Source organism: Phalaenopsis equestris, unplaced genomic scaffold (genome assembly GCF_001263595.1).
Source record: "Phalaenopsis equestris unplaced genomic scaffold, ASM126359v1 Scaffold000229, whole genome shotgun sequence".
In the NCBI taxonomy this organism is placed as follows: domain Eukaryota; kingdom Viridiplantae; phylum Streptophyta; class Magnoliopsida; order Asparagales; family Orchidaceae; genus Phalaenopsis; species Phalaenopsis equestris.
This window is the reverse complement of record NW_018164671.1, coordinates 235069-241141: the sequence shown is the minus strand read 5'-3', so window position 1 is coordinate 241141 and position 6073 is coordinate 235069. Positions and strand designations below refer to the sequence as shown.

Genomic DNA, 6073 nt, shown 5'->3' with positions numbered 1-6073 from the left:
TATATATATATCAGACTATTAATGTTAAAAATAAAAAGTAATATTTGGTTTTATATACATTTGAGGAGTACGAGCAGCTCCCAAAGAGGCAAAGAGATTTGGAGAGCCAGAATGATCTGACAACTGACAGCAGCAAAGGTAGCCAGCCTACCAATGTATGGTTAGACTTTTAGATTCAGGGCAAGCGGGAGGAATAAGAAGATGAGCATAGCATTAGAAGTTGAGTGCTTCTAGGCTCCCGAGCTTGTTTCGAGGTCATTACTTTTAGATTAGTCAGTGCTTTCCAGGCAGGTCATTACTTTGAATGAAGAGCTTCGTCAAATGTGTGATGATGAGATGCATGAGGACCGATAGATGGTCCATCACCCCTTAGCATAACTGACATAGAGTACTGCAGATTGGCATGACAAGCACCCTATGAATTTTGTGGAGGAGTAGGATGAGGGAGAGGTGGGTGAGGATGATTTTGAGATTGATGATGATCCCCCATCATAGGGGTTGATGTACTTTTTTTTTCTCTTTCTTAGCATGTGAACATACTTTATGTGTTTAGATGTAAATTTTCACGTCTTTAGATTAGTATTTATTATTCTATGTTTGCATTCATTATTGTTACTTGTTTGTGAAATAAGTTGTGAGTTGTGATGTTGGATGAGTACAATATTATGATATTTGTTTTTATCGGTAAACAATGAACCTAAAGATATTTGTATATATATATATATATAGATAGATATAGATATAGACATATATATATTAATCTGGTATGATTGAGCTATTAGTCATATTTTTGGGTGTCTTCTCTAAAAGATGGAGAAAGGGCCTATATTAACCCACCTGGAGCCTTAGAGCCTATGTAAAATTGTCTGCCTTGGCATATAATATTATGCTTAATACAAAATGTCAAGTCTAGGTTCTTTCCATATAAAAAATGATGTGTTAGTCTCATTTATAAATCGGAGACGAGATTCATACGCTTCATCCATCACTACGGGAATAAAGGCTTTTTTCGATGACCAAATTACATTCGTTACGGTAGTGAAGCACAAATCACCACCCAAACACTTAAACCCTGGAGCTGTCACGACGACAGAAGCTTGAAGCCAACTTTGTGGGCAGCACGACGAGGAGCTTGAAGCGAACAACAAGAGGATCTTCTTCAGCATTATCCCTTCTTAGCATAATAACAACCCATAAGACTTCGAGGTAGCTCGCCTAGAGCGACGTAAATCCTCACCCTCTTTTAGGCCCCTGCACAACCAAGTTGTGCAGCATACGTCCTAACTCGCTTTAGGTTCCGAGGTTGTTGTGTGGTACGACGTAAACCCTCCTTTCTCTGTGGGCTATTTGCATAATCGGGTATTATGCAAATGTAAGTCCCAAATAATAAAATTGGCAAGATCAAACACTTAATTAATTTCATCTCCAAAATGTAGCCACACAGTAGGATAGTTTGGGAAGTCACTGGGTCCGATGAAAAGCTATCAGAAACTTGTAGCATAAAAATAATCAGATTTTCTGCTTCTTATTTACAATACCACACATTTTATCATAATATCTAACATACATTCCAAACATTTAACAAATCAGAATAAAAGTCGAATAGTAATTATCCAATCATATAATGATATAAATTAAACGCATGTACTCCAAAATAGATGCATCATTGTGTTGAGAATAAGTGGAGCCCGTTCCACTGTTCTTCTTAAGAAATTAATTAATTGCTTCTTAATTAATTGATTAATTAATTCCTTCCAATTCTATCTCCCGATTTTATTTCAGAATCTCCCGCCTTCTTTCTTTCCTATGGAGGGTCCCTCCATCTTCATGTAAGCGCGTGGAAAAATGGATTTATGTGTGTGTGTGCGTGCGCGCGGACGGTAGGTGTGGCTACAGGTGTAGGCTTCTTTGTTAGAGTTGTTTCAGTGACAGAACACAAGGCTTCTCTCTCCAATTTTTTGGTGTTTTCTCTTGTGGTTCTCGTGTAGAGAGAGGAGTTTTATTTATTGTAATCGTTGAGGCGATCGACGGGTATAATTCCTCAAACAAATAAAACCATATGCTACTCCGTGGGTGTAGGCAATTTGTCGAACCACGTAAATCTGTGTGTTTCCGTTATTGTATCTGCTTTGTAAATTTCTCGATCTAATTTTTCGTTTTATTACCTTCATTTTTCACAACAACTGGTGTCAGAGCGTTGGTTCGGATCTAAGAAAGAACGATGGGTGCAAATGAAGTGATGACATCGAGGATCGAGAAGTTCAATAACACAGATTTTGCTTACTAGAGGATGCAAATAGAATACTACCTCTATGAGAAGAAAATTCACTTGTCGTTGCTGGGAAAAAAGCCAGAAAAGATGGACGAGGCGGAATGGAATCTGTTGGATTGACATATTTTGGGGGTTATTCGATTAACCATGTCGAGATCGGGTGTCCACAACGTCATCAAGGAGATGACTTTTGCAGATCTCATGGAGGCTTTATCAGGCATGTATGAAAAGTCATCGACGAATAACAAGGTGTATTTGATGAAAATGTTATTCTGTTATTCAACTTGAAGATGGCGGAAGATGGCGGAAGGTGTCTCTATTGCTCAATACTATCACAATTCAATTGTTGTCTGTTGAAACTTATTTTGATGATGAGATGCGTGTGCTGATATTGTTGATTTCATTATCAAATAGCTATGAAGTCATGAGGATGACAGTTAACAGTTCTGCAGGTAAATTCAAACTAAAATATGACAATATTTGTGATTTGATTTTGGCTGAGGAGGTGCGCAGAAAAGATTCTGACGAGACCCCGAGTTCGAGTTCGACACTGACTGTTAATTCCAGAGTGAGATCGCAGGAGAAGAACTCAAACAGAGGAAGATCAAAATCAGAGTCTGGTCAGCAGACAACTTGCTGGAATTATGACAATATTGAACAAATAAAAGAAACTGCACAAACCCTAAAAGAAGGAGAATGATAACACAAATGTGGTAACTGAAGAAATACGAGTTGCGTTATTGCTGGTAGTTCACAGTTCTGTTGATGACTGGATACTGGATTCAGGGACTTCCTTCCATACATCTTCCCACCGGAAGTTAATGGGGAACTATGTTGCAGATAACTTTGGAAAGGTAAATCTGGCTGATGGAAAAGCTCTACATGTGGTGGGGATGAAAGACGTTGATATTGCACTCCTAACAAGAGCAAATGAACTTTGCAAAAGGTCAGACACGTTCCTAAATTGAAAAAAAACATCATCTTTGTTGGCCAGCTTAATGAGGGTGGTCATTCGGTAGCGTTCTTAGATAGCACCTTGAAGGTTACCAAATGAGCATTAGTACTGGCTCGGGATAAGAAAACTGACACATTATATATGACTACTAGTTTACTCAACATTATTTCTACTACAGTTGCAGAGAGCACGACAGATCAGCAGCATTGCATACTAGGTCACATGAGTCAGAGCTATAAAGAAATCTTGCAAGATGAGAATTTGAGCAAGTGGGAGTTGACCAAGAAGGAGAAGATGGATTCTCTGTCAGAGAATCCGACTTGGGAGCTGACAGAACTTCCACCAGAGAAAAAGGCAGTGCACAACAAGTGGGTGTACCGGGTGAAAACTGTGTTTAGTGGCAGTAAGAGGTATAAGGCTGGACTTGTTGAAAAAGACCTTCAGCTGAGGCGGGATATTACTCATGCAATGGGAGTTGTAAGCAGATTCATGAGCAAACCAGGAAATAACTTGGAGGTACAAGACTACGTTGACATTGATATGTCAACTAAGAGTGTTACTCTTGAGAAATTGAAGTTGTGTGCAACTTCAGTTGGTCTTCTGGCATAAAAACCGGGGGGTTAAGCTGCAGAGGTGGGGGAAAGTGGAGGATGGTGGAAGATATCACGTTCGAGGAAAAGGGCGGTGCAGCCACTAGATGGTGCAGTCAGTGTAACAGTCTTCAAGTGAGAGAATTATTGAGAATAAGTGGAGTCTATTCAACTGTTCTTATTAAGAAATTAATTAATTGTTTCTTAATTAATTAATTAATTCTCCTTACAATTAAATCTCCCACTTTTCTTTCAGAATCCCGCCTTCTTTTTTCTTATGGAGGTTCCCTCCATCTTCATGTAAGAAGATGGAAAATTGGATATATATATATATATATATATATATATTTTTAAACCTACAATTTTATGCCTTATCATTGGCTACAACTTTAGGCTTCTTAGTGTTATTTCGATGACCAAACGCAAGGCTTCTGTCTCCTATTTTTGGTGTTTTCTCTTATGGTTCTCGCGTAGAGAGAGAAGAATAGGAGAGAAAGTTTTCTTTACTGTAATAGTCAAGCCGATCGACTGGTGTAATTCCTCAAGCTAATAAAATCCTCTGCAACCCTGTGGACGTAGACAACTTGTTGAACCACGTAAATCTGTGTGTTTGTTCCGCTGCTTTTCAGTCTTGTAATTTTTCTCGATCCGATTTTTCGCTTTACTATCGTCGTTTTTCACACCACACTGTTCACAGAAAAAATAAATGTTCAAATGTACAACATAGACATGAAAAACTAGGAAGATCGAAGATGAGAATTTACAGGCCTGTGCCGGCTTTGGGCAAAGCTATCTATTTGTATTGTTGTGTGTGTAATTTAAAGAGAAAAACAAGCTGAGGATGTGGAGCTTTTTAAGGTTGAATTAAGCAGGGCATATCCAGGCCAGTATTAGGGAAGAAAGTGCGCGGACTGTAATTTTTATATATTTTTTTATGTCACCACAATCATTTGAATATTTGTAAGATATTCAAGCTTTTTTGGTCATGTATGACCAAGTTATAATTTTCTTCTTTGAAATCTTCACCGCCAATTGGAGGAGATGTTTGTCTTTACATCTTTTCTAACATATTGTGGAGATATTTTTAGCTCTCCTGACATGCTTATTTGTCATATAGTGTTGTGCTCCACACCCCCCCTGTGTGGAGAGGGAGACTGACCAGTTGACATTTAAAACAAAGAGAAAAAATTTTACTAATTAGTGCATATAACAACATACTGTGTAATAAACTTAAAACAAAATAGTACGCAAAAATTATGAATATAAAACACGAAACTGTAAAGTGCAAGGTAAAAAGACTAAAACCAAAAACACAAAAGGACTTAATAAAGTGAAATTTAGAATACGACAAAAAAATACAATAATCCAATATTCAAAATAACTTGCACATTTTTGCATTTTTTTATTGCAAAAGATTCTCTTGTCTTTATTACACCAAAGATTTGAAAAAGAAAAGAAATCGAAGAACTAAATATATATACAAAAAAGATGTCAGCATGGAGAAACCGTAACGACGAGCGACTAAAGCGACTGAATCAACCGATCGATCATTTCCCTCTCGAACCAAGTCATGGAAGTCTAACTTGGGTATGTTGAGACATTCGGCAGTCAATAACTTCGACTCGCTTGCCCAAGCTTGCATGCTTGAGCAATTGACATGTCTAAAGCATGGACCTTCCTACAAGCTCCTTAAGCTCGGTAGTACCCTCTGAAAAAATAATGAGTTCGTTAGTGTAATGATACTAAACTAGCCTTCATTATCATAAAAAAGTAAGAATATACACAATTGTACCCCCTACGTCTATAAATAAGGGATCATTTCATTAAATGAAGGTTACACATTTCTATTGTTCATTATTGTGCACTCTTTCTCAATCTTTCTCTTTCCTACGATGCTTTTATTCCTTCGAGTGTGTCTTCCAAAAACATTTGGATTCAACATATATATGTATATATGTGTGTGTGTGTGTGTGTGTGTGTGTGTGTGTGTGTGTGTGTGTGTGTGTGTGTGTGTGTGTGTGTGTGTGTGTGTGTGTGTGTGTGTGTGTGTGTGTGTGTGTGTGTGTGTGTGTGTCCTTCACTTGTCTCATTGATTGCGGCCTTTGGTGTAAGTTCCTCGGGTCGGGGGTTCGATCACTGCGTATGATCGAATTGCACACATGTCTGGAAGGGGGGACCGCCCCTCTGTCAGACTTTGGGATTGATCAGCGATCAACCTTTTAATATATATATATATATATATATATATAATTCAAT

At 38.0% G+C, this 6073-nt stretch overlaps 1 long non-coding RNA gene across 2 annotated transcripts in view; it reads left to right on the top strand.

Moving 5' to 3' along the window:
* The window catches only part of LOC110023736, a 16769-nt gene extending 16208 nt beyond the window's left edge, over positions 1–561 (top strand). Inside the window, exon 5 of one of the 2 annotated variants that reach the window (XR_002293937.1) lies at positions 78–561. This is a non-coding gene — a long non-coding RNA (uncharacterized LOC110023736). Of the gene's footprint in view, positions 1–65 lie in introns of both variants that reach the window. The other variant, XR_002293938.1, reaches the window with a different exon arrangement.
* The last annotated feature ends 5512 nt before the right edge of the window (positions 562–6073 follow it).